The 17,815-nt window shown below is 36.9% G+C and overlaps 1 protein-coding gene across 3 annotated transcripts in view; it reads left to right on the top strand.

Moving 5' to 3' along the window:
- Nucleotides 1-17,815, top strand: part of TMEM135 (transmembrane protein 135) — a 379,338-nt gene that overhangs the window by 146,472 nt on the left and 215,051 nt on the right. The gene's annotated exons all lie outside the window — the stretch shown is intronic.

Consider the following 17,815-nt stretch of genomic DNA (forward strand, 5'->3'; position numbering starts at 1 on the left):
CAGTTTAGGATTATATTTACCAACTCATTTCAGTAGCAAACTGTGATTTTTGCTCTGGGCTTGCCATGTGTACATTACTGTATAATACATTAGTAGGCAACATAATGACAGCCCTTCTACTTACAAAATTTGCTGTCAAGTGGAAAAGTCACAATAGAAATAATGTTTGACAATAACTAATCATAGGGTGCTGTGGGAACTATATTAGTAGCCCCAAATTATTCTGGGTCCGATTTTCCTTTCTTATTTTTAAAAATAGAAACTTAAAAATATTATGCTTGCCTACTAGAGTGGATTTAAGTCTTTTTTTTTTCTTATTTTTCCCAAAGTTAGAAGCAGGAGGCAGTCAGACTCCCACATGGGCCTGACTGGGATCCAACCGGCATGCATGCCCACTAGGGGGCTATGCTCTGCCCATCTGGGTCATTACTCCGTTGTGGCCAGAGCCATTCTAGTGTCTGAGGCAGAAGCCATGGAGCCATCCTCAGCACCCAGGCCAACTTTGCTCCAATGGAGCTTTGGCTATGGGAAGGGAAGAGAGATATAGAAAGAAAGGAGAGGGGGAAGGGTGGAGAAGCAGATGGGTGCTTCTCCTGTGTGCCCTGGTTGGGAATCGAACCCAGGACTTCCACACACCAGGTTGACGCTCTACTGCTGAGCCAACCGGCCAGGGCCAGATTTGGTCTTAATATATTTTCTTTTAACCATGCACATGCTTTTCTACTACCACATGGTATATACTTTAATATCCAAATGGTTTATGTACACTTATTTTTAAAGTCTTAATTAATCTTGCACAACTTATTTTGTGCTGCCTGGTTTAGAGTATAAATTCCTGAAAAAAAGATCTTTGACTTTGATATAATCAATATTGGAGAGTCCCCTTAAAATATTGTATATTTCTTAGATTAAACTTTTTATTTTGCCTGACCAAGCTGTGGCGCAGTAGATGGAGCGTCGGACTGGGATGTGGAAGACCCAGGATTGAGACCCCGAGGTTGCCAGCTTGAGCGTGGGCTCATCTGGTTTGAGCAAAAGCTCACCAGCTTGGACCCAAGGTCACTGGCTCCAGAAAGGGGTTACTCGGTCTGCTGAAGGCCCACGGTCAGGGCACATATGAGAAAGCAATCAATGAACAACTAAGGTGTCACAACGAAAAACTAATGATTGATGCTTCTTATCTCTCCCGTTCCTGTCTGTCTGTCCCTATCTATCCCTTTCTCTGACTCTCTCTCTGTCTCTATAAAAAAAAAAAATTATTTTGATATCGTAAATTCATATGCAGTTGTAGGAAATAATCTAGAGATCTCATATATTCTCTACTCAGTCTCCTTCAGTGGTAATATCTTACAAAACTGTAGTATCAAAATTAGGATATTCACGTTGATATTTACTGTAGTGAAGGTAGAGAACATTTCCTTTACCACAAGGATCCCTTATGCGGCCCTTTGGTGATTACATTCTTACCATCCCTCCTCCCACTTAACCTCTGGCAACCTCTGATCTATTCTTTATTGCTATAATTCTGTAATTTCTATAGTCATTTCAAGAATGGTATATAAATAGAATCATTCAGTGTATACTATTTATGATTAGCAGTTTTACACAACATAATTTTCTGGAGATTCATTTAAGGTGTTGCACATATGACTAGTTCATTACTCTTTGTTGCTGAGTAGTATTCTGTGGTGTGGTTGTATTATTTTGTTTAACCATACACCAGCGGTTCTCAACCTGTGGGTCGCGACCCTGGTGGGGGTTGAACGACCAAAACACAGGGGTCGCCTAAAGCCATCGGAAAATACAAAGGCTTTAGGCGACCCCTGTGTTTTGGTCGTTCGACCCCGGGCGACCCACAGGTTGAGAACCGCTCTCATACACTCATTGGAGGACCTCTGGCTCATTTCTGATTTTGCACTGTTACAAATAAAGCTGCTATAAGTATTCAGGTGCAGGTTTTTGTATGAATGTAAGTTTTCATTTTTCTAGGATAATTGCCCAGAAGTTTGATTGCCAGGTCATATGGTAGTTGCTATTTGTTTTTTAAAGAAACTTTTACATTGTATTCCAGAGTGATTGTACTATGCTCATTTGATAGGATTTCCTGTCTAGTATAAACCTTTGAATATCTATCTAGTTTTTTCTAATTGGGAAATGTTTTTGGGGAGGGACATTTGTTTGTTAAGTAGGTTTGTGCTGTCTGTCCAGATTAATAAAACTCAGTATTAGAAGAGTTTGTAGAAAATGTAAAATATGAATTGGTCTTTTATACTTTGTCAGTCATTTATAAAGGGTCTATAATTAAAAAATTAATGCTATCAAAGGCTTTACACATAGATTTGACTGTGTAAAGGAAATTGAATTTGTACATGGTATATTCTGGGTACTAATGATAGTCTAATAAGCTTCATCTTCCCTTTATCTAAATAGAGTCTTTATTTATACTGTTACTATGTAACTATTTCTATAGTAACAAGGTAAGTGGTTTGGAATAGGTAATAATTTAAATATTTTAGAGATACTGAATTTAGCCTTAAGAAATAACTTTATGGTCCTAGCTGGATAGCTCAGTTGGTTAGAACATCATCCTGCTACTCCAAGATTGTGGTTTGATTTCCGTTCATGGCATATGCAAGTGGCAACCAATGAATGCATAAACATATGGAACATCAAATCAATGTTTCTCTCTCTCCCTTCTTCTCTCTAAAATCAATAAATAAAAATTATGGAAAGAATAAGTTTTATAACTTTGTTATAATTCTTATTAGACTACACTGAAATTGGCTTATAACATCAACAACAAAATTTCTAAATGTTGGGAGGTTTTATTTAAAAAAATATACTTATTGTATTTAGTATTTAGAAACACTTATTGTATGTGTTTCTGATTTGGAGAGTACAGAAAAGCATAAAGAAAAAACTAAAAGTCTGTAATTTTAACCTGTAGTAATTACTAACATTTAATGTTTACTTTTGGTATTCCCTTCCTTTTTCTCCAATGTATCTACATAAATACACAAACGGATGCACATTACGCACTGTTTACCCATTTAAAAAGAATGGGAGCGTATTGTTTTGTGACAGTTTTGTTACTGTACCATATTATTAATTAAATGTTTAAATTTTTATTTTTTACTTAATTTGTTGGGGTAACATTGATTCATGAAACCATACAGGTTTCAAGTGTACAACTCTATAATACATTATCTGCATTGTTCATGATAATCAGTTTGGAGGGTGGATTCCTACCTTTTTAATTTATGATTATGTTTTCTTTACAAGTTGATTTGATATATACATACATATATACAGCCCCACTCAAAATGTTTGGAGACAGTGAAATAATAGCTATTTGGTTAGTAATAATGTAATTTTGTTAGTTTTGGCTGTGACAGTTATATATTGTTTAATTACACTGTTGTGCTTTTGAATGAATACATGATAGGAGAGTACCCAGAACTGGCTCCTTATCTTTATCATCTTTGTCTTTATTTTTATCAGTGAACATTTATTTATTCACTGCAAAGGTCTTTGATAGGTGTTAGGCACAAATATAAGCCATTAGTTTGTCCTTAAAATTAATTTAGTTGAGGGAACAATGTATATTTAGATTTATATTTAAAATGAAAAAGTAATTAATAGTCCAAGATAGTATATTCATGTCAAATATGTGGTTAGGCACAGTTGTTAGAACTTTAGAAAAAGGAGTTAGCTTTTGGCTGAGGCAGTTGGAGAAGATTTTATGAATTACATGGGACTTGAACCTTGAAGAAAGGAGAGGACTTGGAGGGTGCTACAGCATAGAGCAGGGGTCTCAAACTCGAGGCCCGCGGGCCGCATGCGGCCCGCCGAACAATTTTGTGCGGCCCGCAGACTAATCCACGAAGTTCAAAATATTTTGGATAAAATTAAGTAAGCCTAGGGGCCTACTTGTATTTTTCATTTCTCTAGCATCCTAGCTAGATATTAGCTTAGTTAACAGCAGTTGTGATGCAAACTACAGTTTCTGATCGTTTTGTGACACTGAGTAAACTGCATGTACGATTGTGCTTGTTGTACTGATTTTTTTTTGTTTTCAACTGCAGTGAAAAAAGTGTTGCGTAACAGTTGCCTTTTGTAGACCTAGTGCAGACCGCCGAATGGCTGTGATCTTGCTCTGCGGCCCACATGCTGAGTTGAGTTTGAGACCCCTGGCATAGAGAGATATAGTTGATAATCACAGGACAAAATTCTTGCCTTTCCAAAATTGTCAAGTTGGGCTAAGGTTTAGGAAGAACAACAACAAATAAAGAATAAGAAACATTTATTGAGCATCTACTGTGTTTGATACTTTAGGTAAAACTGGAGTTATCAAAATTATAGTTTCTGCTTCCAAAGACTTTAAGCTCTACTGGGGGAGAGAAATATGTAAACCATGGGGAGTAAATCACTTCTATTTCTTTAGTATTGATAGTTGTCTCAAAACAAAACAGTACAATGTTTGTACTATGTTATCATGAATATAAATTTTGCTAGTCGTGTTTGTGTTAGTGTTACAGGGAGTAGGTAAAGAACTATATACTCTAAATAAAGGACATCTCTATTAATTCTTTTGTTATTATAAAAAGATCTCCCTTTGGGCTCCTTTATAGTTACTCTTATTACTCATGATTTTCTGTCAGCAAGCCATGGTAAGTCTCAGTTGTTAGACCCGTTATTAATGATTAACTAACAGTTTTAAAAATTACAAACTTAAAGCAATTGAATTAATATTCATCCAAGCATGTTGTTTTCTTGTTATATGTTAGTAAACATATTTTGGAAGGAAAAGAGTACAATTTTTATATATTTAGCCAATTTTTCGCTCGACCATACCTTCGGGTGTATTGTGAAACATCTGGAGGCTCCAAGGATAGGTTTTTCTGTTTCTGGTTGAAGATCTTGTTGAGTTTTGGGGGAGATTTATCGGTATCGCTTCCTACCCCGCCATTACTCTGACGTCATCTCCTCAAAGAGTACAATTTTTAAACTAGTATAGTTTTTCAGATTTTTAGAATTCATAGAGAATTAGTTGTTAAGGTGCAAAAAGTATAAGTTATTTAGAAAAGGTATAAAATAAAGAATTAAGTATTTTATCTGGCTTCTGTCCAAGATATGCTATAAATGATGGAAACATTCTCCTGGAGCTAATATGCCAGAACCAATTACCCACAGAACACCAGCTGCTAAGGTTCAGCTTTGCCACAGTGTGATTTAAAAGAGAACACATAAAAGTTTATGTTCACATATTTCCCTTTATTATGTTAGTTGTGACAGTGACTGAGGATTCCAGTCTTTCAAACTTCATCATAGGCTGCCTATGGTTATTTAAAATGTGATGTCAAGTGTAGTTCATTTATGTTTAGTTCAATTATAATTTATGACATTTAAAAGTCTTTCTGTTTAAGTTCTTTGAAAACTTATCTCTGCAATTTCATTTATGCCACCAAGCATTCAACAGTCAATGCATTTTGAAATTGTAAACATACTGTATATCTAGTAGGTTTGTTGCTAGCATTGTTTTTTAATTTTAAACATGTACTGTCTTTGATTAAAACATCTGTATTTGATTTTTCAAACATAAGGTTTGAAAATGTTGATTCAAATGTGTTCTTATAAGGCTACTTCAATTTAATTAGATTCAGCAGGCATTTATTAAATCAGTGCTGTGCTTGGCACATCAGGATACAAAGAAATGTAAAATGGACTATAAACTAGTTGGAGAAATTTGACAAATGAAATAGAAAGAAAGAAATTGAAAGTATTAAGTTCTAAAACAGTTATAAATACCCTCTCTCAAATTGTTTCTCTAAGCTTTCCCTGTGCAGTAAATGATATCAGCCATCCATCTAGTTACTAATGCTAGAAACTTAGGAGATTTTATTCTTTTCTTCTTATACTCCTAGTCTAACCCATTAGCAAATCTTGTTCTATTTATAAAATATATTCTGGATCTTACAGTGACTGACCACCTCCAGGGTTACAACCATAGTCTGAGCCCTAACAGCTTGTATGAACTATCTTGATAACCTTGCTGGTTTACATCTTCCTATTCTTGTCTTCCTATAGTCTAACATATAGCAGTTAGAGTTATTGGAAATACAACTTAGAGCATGTCTGTCTTCTTCTTTAAACTCAGAAAATCCTTTCTTTCCCACTGAACCCCAAATAAAATTCAAGTGCTTCACTGTGGCTTTCAAGGCTCTGCGTAAGCAGCTCCCCCTCACCTGTGTACTCTAACTCATACTATTACCTTTTCCATTACATTTACAAATCCTGAAATTTTCTTACTTGTTTATTACATTGTCTTTCTTCCCTCATGTCTATAAGCTGCTGAAGTGCAAGAACTCTTACTTATTCACTGACATATACCCAGAATCTACAAACAGTGCTTAACATATAATATATGCTCAATAAATAATTTTTGAATGAATGTATGTTGGTAACACACACTCCTGAAAATGGCAAGGAAGAAAGAGAATGATCCTTTTATGTTGGTGAATGAAAAACATGTATTTTCCCCCTTTCTTTTTTATTTTATTTTATTTTAAATTTTTATTTTAATTTACTGTTGTTTACATAGATTCAAGTGTCCCAGCTTGACACCCCCCTTACCCCCTCCCCCCAACGCCTTACCCCCTTACTTCCAGAATTTGCTGTCCCGCTCTCTGTAACGCTGTTATGTATATATAATTTCATGAATCTCTTTCCCTTCTCTTATCCCATCCTCTCATCCCCTTTCCCTCTGACTGCTTTCCCTTTGACCGCTTTCCTTTGGGTCCCTTTGATCCCACCTCTGCCTCTATTCTGTTCCTCAGTTCACATTGTTCATTGATTCCTCAAATGAGTGAGGTCATATGATATTTTTCTTCTCTGCCTGGCTTATTTCACTTAACATAATAGTTTCCAGGTCTATCCATGTTGTTATAAAAGGTAAGATTTTCTTTTTTACAGCCACGTAGTATTCCATTGTGTATATGTACCACAGCTTTTTAATCCTCTGATGGACACTTGGGTTGTTTTCAGATCTTGGCTATTGTAGACAATGTTGCAATAAACACGGTGCTGCATTTCTTCCTTTGATCAGTGATTTGGCATTCTTAGGATATATTCCTAAAAGTGGGATAGCTGGGTCAAAAGGCAGTTCCATTTTTAATATTTTGAGGAAACACCGTATTGTTTTCCAAAGTGCCTGCACCAGCAGTGCATGAGGGTTCCCTTTTCTTCACATCCTGGCCAGTACTTATTATGTGTCGTTTTGTTAATGAGCGCCATTCTGACAGGTGTGAGGTGGTATCTCATTGTGGTTTTAATTTGCATTTCTCTAATGATTAGTGATGTTGAACATTTTCTCATTTGCCTATTGGCCATCTGTATGTCCTCTTTGGAGAAGTATCTCTTCATTTCTTCTGCCTTTCTTTGATTGGATTGTTTACATTTCTGCTGTTGAGTTCTACAAGTTCTTTATTAATTTTGGTTATTAACCCCTTATCAGACATATTGTCGAATATGTCTTCCCATTGTGTGGTTTTCTTTTTATTTTGTTCATATTGTCTTTAGTGGTGCAAAAGCTTTTTAGTTTGATATAATCCCATTTGTTCATCCTGTCCTTTATATCACTTGCCTGTGGAGATAAATTAGCAAATATAGTGCTGGAGAGATGTCAGAGAGCTTACTGCCTGTATTTTTTTCCAGGATGCTTATGGTTTCACGGCTTACGTTTAAGTCTTTTATCCATTTTGAGTTTATTTTTGTGACTGGTGTAAGTTGGTGATCTAGTTTAATTTTTTTGCAGATAGTTGTCCAGTTTTCCCAACACCATTTGTTAAAGAGACTCTCTTTACTCCATTGTATGCTCTTACCTCCTTTGTCAAATATAAATTCTCCAATAAGGTGTTGTTTTATTTCTGGGTTCTCTGTTCTGTTCCATTGACCTATATGCCTGTTCTTATGCCAGTACCAGGCTGTTTTGAGTACAATGGCCTTGTATCAGGAAGTGTTACACCACCCACTTTGTTTTTCTTTTTCAAGATTGCGGAGGCTATTTGTGTTCTTTTTTGGTTCCATGTAAATTTTTGGAATATTTGTTCTATATCTTTGAAGTATGCCATTGGTATTTTAATAGAAATTGCATGGAATTTATAAATTACTTTGGGTAATATAGACATTTTAATGATGTTTATTTTTATCCATGAACATGGTATATACTTCAACTTGTTTGTATCTTTTTTATTTCTTTTATCAATGTTTTATAATTTTCGAGTACAAGTCTTTAACCTCCTTTGTTAAATTTACTCCTAAGTACTTTATTTTTTTTGTTGCAATAGCAAAGGGGATTGTTTTTGTAATTTCTCTTTCAGATGTTCATTGTTGGTGTATAAAAATGCTTCTGATTTCTGAATATTAATTTTATATTTTGCCACTTTGCTGAATTCATTTATCAAGTCCAGTAGTTTTTTGACTGACACTTTAGGGGTTTCTATGTATAGTATCATATCATCAGCAAATAATAGTTTTACTTCTTCTTTTCCAATTTGGATGCCTTTTATTTCTTCTTCTTGTCTGATTGCTGTGGCTAGGACTTCCAGAACTATGTTGAATAAGAGTGGTGAAAGGGAGCACCCCTGCCTTGTTCCTGATCTTAAGGGGATTGCTTTTTAACTTTTGTCCATTGAGTATGATGATGGCTGTGAGTCTGTCATAGATGGCCTTTATCATGTTGAGGTATGTTCCCGGTATTCCCATTTTGCTGAGAGTTTTGATCACAAACGGGTGCTGGATTTTATCAAATGCTTTTTCTGCATCTGTTGATATTATCATGTGACTTTCTCCTTCCTTTTGTTTATGTGATGAATCGCATCAATTGATTTGCGAATATGATACCAGCCTTTTAAATGGATAAAATCCTCAGAATAAATCCCACATGATCATGATGTATGATTTTTTTCATGTATTGCTGGATCCGGTTTGCTAATATTTTGTTTAGAATTATAGCATCTGAGTTCATCAGGGATATTGGCATATAGTTTTCCTTTTTTGTAGTGTCTTTGCCTGGTTTTGGAATGAGGATTATGCTCGCCTCATACTAAGAGCTTGGAAGTCTTCTCTCCTCTTGAATTTTTTGAAATAGCTTGAGAAGGATAATAGTTATTACTTCTTTGAATATTTGGTAGAATTTGCCTGTGAAGCCATCTGGCCCAGGACTTTTGTTTGTTGGGAATTTTTTGATAATTGTTTCGATCTCATTTGTTATAATCTGTCTGTTTAGGTTTTCTGATTCTTCCAGATTGATTTTTGAAAGATTATATGTTTCAAGGAATTTTTCCATTTCACCTAGGTTGTCTTAATTTTTTGGCATACAGTTCTTTATAATATTTTCTTACAATCCTTTGTGTTTCTGCTGTGTGAGTTGTTACTTCTCTACTCTTCATGTCTAATATTATTTCTTTGAGTCCTCTTCCTTTTTTTCTTCGTGATTCTTGTTAAAGGTTCATTAATTTTGTTTACCTTTTCAAAGAACCAGCTCTTGGTTTCTTCGATCATCTATGTGATTTTTTTAGCTTCTATGTCATTTATTTTCGCTCTGATCTTTATTATTTTTTTCCTTCTACTTCCTCTGGGCTTTACTTGCTGTTCTTTTTCTAATTCTTTTAGATGCAGAGTTAAGTTGTTTATTTGAGCATTTTCTTCTTAAAGTATGCCTTGGCGTAATGCTATGAACTTCTCTCTCAGGACTGCTTCTGCTGTGTCTCATAAATTATGAGTTGTTGTATGCTCATTATCATTCGTTTTTTTATTTCTTCTCTGGTCTCATTGTTAACCCATTCATTATTTAATAACATGGTATTTCGTTTCCATGTGTTTGAGTATTTTTCAGTTTTTCTATTGTGGTTGATTTCTAGTTTCATGCCATTTTGATCACAGAAAATGCTTGATATGATTTTAATCTTCTTAAATTTGTTGAGACTGCTTTTGTACCCTAACATGTGGTCTAACCTAGAGAATGTACCATGAGCACTTGAAAAGAATGTATATTCTGCTGTTTTTGGGTGAAAGTTTCTGAAGATATCTTTTAAATGCAGTTGATCTAGTATGTCCTTTAAGATTGCTGTTTCTTTGTTAATTTTCTTTCTTGAGGATTTATTCATTGATGTTAGAGCAGTATTAAAATCCCCTACTTATAGTATTGCTGTTGATCTCGCTCTTTATGTCTATCAAAATCTGCCTTATATATTTAGGTGCTCCTATATTAGGTGCATAGATATTTATTATGGTTATATTTTCCTGTTGGATTGCTCCTTTTATCATTATGTAATGACCTTTTTTATCCCTTACTATAGCCTTTGTTTTAAAGTCTGTTTTGTCAGATATAAGTATTACTACTACAGCTTTTTTTAAAATTTCCATTTGCATGAAATATTTTTTTCCATCCCTTCACTTTCAATCTGTGTCTTTTGTTTTGTTGTAGTGGGTCTCATGTAGACAGTATCTGTACATGTCCTGTTTTCTTATCCACACAGCCACTCTATGTCTTTTGATTGGATCATTTTATCCATTTACATTTAAGGTTAATATTGATATGTAGTTGTGTATTGCCATTTTATTCTTTAAATCTACATTTCTCTTTTTCTAGATTTTTTTTACTCCTCGTTGTGTTTACAACAGACCCCTTAACATTTCTTGCGGCATTGGTTTGGTTGTAATGAATTCCTTGAGTTTTTTTTTTTTTTTTTTTTTTTGTCTGGGAAGCTTTTTATTTCTCCTTCAATTTTAAACAATAGCCTTGCTATATAAAGAAGTCTTGGTTGTAGGCTCTTGTTTTGCTTTACTTTGACTATTTGTTGCCATTTCCTTCTGGCCTCAAGTGTTTTTGTTGAAAATTTGGATGTCATCCTCATGGGGGCTCCTTTGTAGGTGATTTACTCCTTTTCTCTTGTACCTTTTAGTATTCTTTTGTTATCTCTTAACTTCAGTATTTTAATTATGATCTGTCTTGTTTTAGGTCTCTTTGGGTCCCTCTTTAATGGAACTCTGTGGTTCTTGAACTTGTGTGACTTTTTCCTTCATCAATTTAGGAAAATTTTTAGCTATGATTTCTTCTAACAGGTTCTTTATCCATTGTTCTTTTTTCTTCTCCTTCAGGAACCCCTATGATGCAGATGTTATTTCTCTTCATGTTGTCACAGAGCTCTCTTAGTGTTTCCTCAGACTTTTTGATCCTCTTTTCTTTTTGCTGCTCTGTTTTTTTGTTTTTGTTTATCTTGTTCTCTTAAGTCGCTGATTCAGTCCTCTGCTTCATCTAGCCTGCTATTGATTCCTTTTAGTGTAGTCTTTGTTATTGTAACTGTCATTTCTGATTGATTCTTTTTTATGATTTCAATATCTGTTTTGATGGTTGCTATTTCTTTATCTAGGTGCTCATTATACCCATCCATTGTAGCTCTAAGATCCTTAAGCATCCTAACAATCATTATTTTAAACTCTGCATCTGGTAATTTGGTTACTTCCATCTCATTCAGTTTATTTTCTGGGGACTTCTCTTGTTGATTCATTTGGATTGCATTTCTCTGTCTTCTCATGTTTTCTGTGTGCCAGTTGCAAGCTTGCTGGGTTAGGGCAGCTGAGGTAGGTACAGGGAATGTGGCCCCTCCTCCAGGACTTAATCCCTCAGCCTCTGCTCTTTGCTTATATTTTCTCTGTTGTTTGTTTGCTGAGCCCAGTGGGGGAACTTCTGTGATTAGGACGGGGTTAGGGGTAGTGGGTGTATCTTGCTCTTTGGCCCGGGTTGAAACTATTCAGGCCTTTTTTTTCCCCTGTGGTAAATCCACACGAATGCAGTGGGCATGACCTCTGAGAATCAGAAGGTGTGGTCTTCCCAATTAGTCTCCAGGGGCGGGGCACATTCTCTGTATAAGAAGGGGGAGGTGTAGCTCAGGTCTCGCAGGAAACTTGAGTCATTGCCCCTCCCCTTTACTTCCACGTTTCTGAACGGCCTTTCACGCTGATTGGATCTGGAGAGATTTCTGGAGGTGGGTCAATTTGCCTTACGCTAGGCTCATTCATGGTGGATGGAGGGAATGCCCCTCCCCCTGCATATAGCCAGCTCAGTATTGGAGAATGACTTAGCACAGGTATTATTCTGTCACCATTTGTGTTTCTGTGCCTCGATCTCTCTACTGTCCTCACACAAGACCAGTGCTATCAGCCCGCCTTGCCCCTGGAGCCCCAGGCAAGTGGCGTGAACGAGATTCTCTGCATTGGCCCTTTAAGGCTGCATCCACTTTTTTTTTTTTTTTTTGTATTTTTCTGAAGCTGGAAACGAGGAGAGACAGTCAGACAGACTCCCGCATGTGCTCGACCGGGATCCACCCGGCATGCCCACCAGGGGCGATGCTCTGCCCACCAGGGGGCGATGCTCTGCCCCTCCGGGGTGTCGCTTTGCCATGACCAGAGCCACTCTAGCGCCTGGGGCAGAGGCCGAGGAGCCATCCCCAGCACCTGGGCCATCTTTGCTCCAATGGAGCCTTGGCTGCGGGAGGGGAAGAGAGAGACAGAGAGGAAGGAAGGGGGGGGTGGAGAAGCAAATGGGCGCTTCTCTTATGTGCCCTGGCTGGGAATCAAACCCGGGTCCCCCGCACGCCAGGCCGATGCTCTACCGCTGAGCCAACCGGCCAGGGCCTGCATCCACTTGTATGCAAGCTGTTTCTCGCAGGCAGAAATCCTGCTCTTCTCCTCACTGAATGCTGTCAGGATGTCTTCTCCAGTTTTTCAGTTTCTAGCCTGGGGCTCTGGTCCTGTGGCTGAGGACCCCCGCCTCCCAGGTTCTCTTTCCCTGCTGTGAGAGTTCCTCTCCAGGGGTCTCAAACTCGCGGCCCGCCGAACAATTTTGTGGGGCCCGCAGACTAATCCACGGGCTTACTTAATTTTATCCAAAATATTTTGAACTTCGTGGATTAGTCTGCGGGCCGCACAAAATTGTTCGGCGGGCCGCGAGTTTGAGACCCCTGCGTCTAGACCCTCAGCTGTCCCTTGCTTCTGGGAGCGGGGAAGTCCCCACTGCGTCCCCACACTTCCTTTCAGTCTTGTTGTGGTTTCTTCTGTGATCCTTAGTTTTCAAGTCCTCTTCTTTTAGTCCAAAGTTTGTTTTTCATGAAGATTGTTCTTAAATTAATTTGTAATCCAGTTTGGGAGCTGGCTGTTTGTATGTCTGCCTACTTCACTGCCATCTTGGAATCCCTTCCCCCTCTTTCATTAGCCCCAAGACCTAAGTTCTTTAAGCCCACAAAATGACCTTGTTTTCCCACAAGAAGGTAAACCAAGGAGTAAGTAGATCTGTCCTCAGCTGAATAACTGAATAGTAGATTTCCTTGCTGGAAGCTTTCTTAGAAGTACCAGAATTAAGGATGATATTTTTCTTTGTTCTTATTCTGATTTTTTTAGTGACATTGAGGAAAGGTTTCTGGTTCCCATTATAACATTAGGCAATGTTGAGCTCTTTTCTTTGCTTTGTGGAAGGTCGGATATTTGCTGTCCAAGAATAGTTTTTAAAATTACCATGGTTCACTTTATCATAAAGGTGGACATAGAGGGAGATTTTTTTGAGATTACACCCCAACTTGTGAACATGAAAAGAGGAATTATTAGAGACTCCCTTTTATTGGATATTTTAATACTGTGTTTTCAAGATGTATCCATATTGTTGTGTTTACATTGAAGTTGACACCATGTTCTTTTTTTTTTTTTTTGTATTTTTCTGAAGCTGGAAACGGGGAGAGACAGTCAGACAGACTCCCGCATGCGCCCGACCGGGATCCACCCGGCACGCCCACCAGGGGCGACGCTCTGCCCACCAGGGGGCGATGTTTTCCCCTCCGGGGCGTCGCTCCGCCACGACCAGAGCCACTCCAGCGCCCGGGGCAGAGGCCAAGGAGCCATCCCCAGCGCCCGGGCCATCCTTGCTCCAATGGAGCCCCGGCTGCGGGAGGGGAAGAGAGAGACAGAGAGGAAGGAGGGGGTTGGGGTGGAGAAGCAAATGGACGCTTCTCCTATGTGCCCTGGCCGGGAATCGAACCCGGGTCCCCCGCACGCCGGGCCGACGCTCCACCGCTGAGCCAACTGGCCAGGGCCTTAAATTTATCTTTTAAAGTGTACAATCCTATTGTTTTTAATATATTCACAGAGTTGTGCACCCGTCATGACTAATTTTAAATATTTCACCTACTACATTTTACTTGTTCATTCTTCCAGTGATGGATAGCCATGCTGCTTCTAACTCTCAATATCACAAACCATGTGGTGATGAATATATATTTATACATAACTATTTTATATATTTCTCTGTGTGTGCATAGATACAGGTTAAGAAAATGATTTTTAAATCATGTACTTTCTGGTAAAAAGATTGATTTGAAATGTAAGAAAATATTCTAGTAGTTCATTTTGTGGTAGATTTATTGTTATTTAGAATTTTGTCTTGTGCTTCTTTAACTTGTATTTCAATTTGAATAATTTGACTATTCATTCTAGAGATTTTAGAATTGGTTGTTGAACTTGGAAATATTAGTAAACTAATAGGAAACTAATTGGTTGTTGAACTTGGACTCTAATATAAATGGCATGAAGGATTACTACAGGGTCAATAAGACCAAAAGAAAAAAGAATGTAGTTTCTCTTTGGGCATGGATTATTAGCGTCTTGTCTTTATGTACTTTTGTTTTCTATTTAACTTGTAAAGATAATATAAAATATATACTAAAAAAATGAAAGAGACAAGTGTAAAGGAAAATCATTAAAAATAAATATAAAAGAAACAGGTGTGAAGAAGCAGAATTTTACAAAAGACTATAAAGAAAAATAAAGGGACAGCACTATAAAGAGGAAATTGCAAAACACAGAAATAATGCCTATGATAAACATTTGACCTTCATTGACACCCGATATGTGTGTGTGGCTTCCCTTTATTGCTGTCTGGGAGTGGTCTCTACTGACAACCCTGATTGGAAATAAGAGAGCAGAGGCCTAGTTATCAGCTAGTGGGGATGAAATTCTCAGCTCTCTACTTGGTTTTCTCTGAATCCTCCCCATTGAGGATGTTAGGATGTCTTGTCTACAGCCTTTTGAAGGTAGAAGTCTAGGCTGTCCTCTTGGTGGTCATTGAAGGTGGGGGTTGGGTCACAGGTTTTTTTTTTGTGTTGTGTTTGGAGTATAATGATTATTGTCTAAAAGTTTCTGTTTTGATAAGCTGCCTTTTTACTGGTCTTTTAGAAAGACAGAGCATGTTTTTTTCTGTTATTAGTATTTCTAGTTTGTAGGCTTCTTCTGCTCCAATCTTGGGATGTATAAGGCAAAAATAGGGAGGTACTGACCATTGTGTCATTCTTTGGATAACAATATTTGTAGATGGTCTGCCTTCCTCTTTCTACCTTTTTAGCCTTTTAATGTTTGTTTGGTATATGCTTTCGGTTACGACACAGTTCTGTTTCTATGACAGTGACATAACCCAAATTTTTGTGTAAGTCAAAACACACCCTAGCCTAAGTCACTTACCTATCCTAACACAGTTGCAAAGTCATAATCAAGAACAGAGGTAGTCAAGCTTTTTATACCTATCACCCACTTTTGTATCTTTGTTAATAATAAAATTTTCTAACCGCCCACCAGTTCCACAGTAATGGTGACTTATAAAATAGGGAAGTAACTTTACTTTATAAAATTTATAAAGCAGAGTTACAGCAAGTTAAAGCATATAATAATAATTACTTACAAAGTACATTATGTCAGATTTTCGCTAAGTTTGGCAGAATAAATCTTTATAAAACAACTTACAATAGTTAAATCTATCTTTTTATTTATACTTTGGTTGCTCCACTACCGCCCATCATGAAAGCTGGAACACCCACTAATGGGCGGTAGGGACCAAGTTGACTACCACTGGTATAGAACATGAAGACACAACTAAGCCACAGAAATAGGAAAAGGACATAAATATACTGTAGTTTACACTGTACGGTGTATTCTTCCACTACATGTATCAAACTGGTTTGCCCATGTAGTCCATAAGTAAGTGCAAACACATATCAATTTTTTAAAGTTTTGATGGGAGTGTTGTAAACTCGAAATGTTGTATGTTGAGATTGTCATAACTCGAGTACCCCCTGTATTGCCTTGGATTTTTAGTTGTAATTAATGGAAGGAGTAGGGAAAACATGTATATCTGATCTTCCCAGAAGCAGAAATTCTTCTTCACATAAAAATTTTCTACGGTAGTCAGAAATAATCAAGAATAATCAAGCACACAAGGAAACAAAGCACCAAACAAAATCTGGCAAAAACAACAAGCAACAAAAACAATCCTGTAGGGATTACATGTATTGGAATTATCTGAAAATGTCATGAAACAAGTATGTTTATTATGTTTAAAATAAAAGATGACTTCTGAGTCAGGCCAAATTGGAGTAACAGGGAACAGATTTACCCTTCTGCCTGAAACAAATAAACAAAAAAACATAGGCAAAAATAAATGAAATAGCATTTTTTAAAACATTGTGTATTCAACAATAAAGGATGATGATCCCTGAAAGATTTGAAACTAGTGAGACGAGACCTTTGATTGCTTTGAGCAGAGAGCATTTCTAGGCCATGTAACAGGGATGTAGAACAGAAGCTGAGCCTGGTTGTGTCCCAGAGTTGATACATAGCTAGGAGCCCAAGGAGACAAAATTACTAGAGGTTGCAAATAGGAGAGGAGAGAGGTAGAAAGCTCCAGAGATGTACGAATAGTCTCAGCAAATACTCAACTGAGGTCTGATCAGTGTATGTAAGTGAGGAAACTACCTGAGGCTGGAGAAAGAACCAGACAAATGTATTAGAGAGGAAAATCCTGAAAGTTCACGCAGGGCTAGAAATAGTTGCTATTCTCATCATTGAGAGTAGATAAAATCTCATAGTTCATGGGGTATTGGGGAGCAAGTACTTAAAAGCATTTTATCTCAGAGTGGAGTAAAACTGCTCTGGCCTCAAAAAAAAAAAAAGAAAAGAAAGAAAAACACAAGATGCTGTTTTTCTAAATAACTGCATCCCAAAACAAATCTAAAAATTTAGGAGAATACAAAATTATACAGCACTTAACAAAGTAAGATTCACAATATCTGCCATACAATAAAAAATGACCAGGCACAAAGGGAATTGGGAAAATATAACTCATAATGACAAGAAAATCAATCATTTGTAAGAGATCAGTATCTATACCTGTGATAAAATTAGTAGACAAGGACGTCAGAATAGTAATTATTATTGTATTCCTTATGCTCAAGAAGCTAGGGGAAATATTGAATGTTATAAGCAGAGATATAGAAGATGTAAAAAAGTTGAAAATTAAACTGCTAGGAATGAAAGTTCTTCTGTCTAAAATGAAAAATACATAGGATAGGATTAATGGTATATCAAACCTTGCAGAAGAAAATACTAGGGAAACTGAAACTATAGTTGTATAAATTATTCATAATGAAACACCAAGAGAAAAATAAAAAATATAAATGGAATATTAGTGATTCAATTAAGGACAATTTGAATTGCTCAATATGCATTCAGTTGGAGTCTGTGAAATTCAGAGAGAGAGGGAGAACAGAAAAAGGGCTGGAAACGACCCAAACTTTATGAAAACTAAACTCTAATGTCTCAGAAGTATAATAGTATAATGATTTTTTTTTTTAAGAGAGAGAGAGGGATAGACAGGGACAGATAGACAGGAATGGTGAGAGATGAGAAGCATCAGTCGTTAATTTTTTGTTGTGCGTTG

The sequence above is a fragment of the Saccopteryx leptura genome, chromosome 1, assembly GCF_036850995.1.
Source record: "Saccopteryx leptura isolate mSacLep1 chromosome 1, mSacLep1_pri_phased_curated, whole genome shotgun sequence".
NCBI lineage: Eukaryota > Metazoa > Chordata > Mammalia > Chiroptera > Emballonuridae > Saccopteryx > Saccopteryx leptura.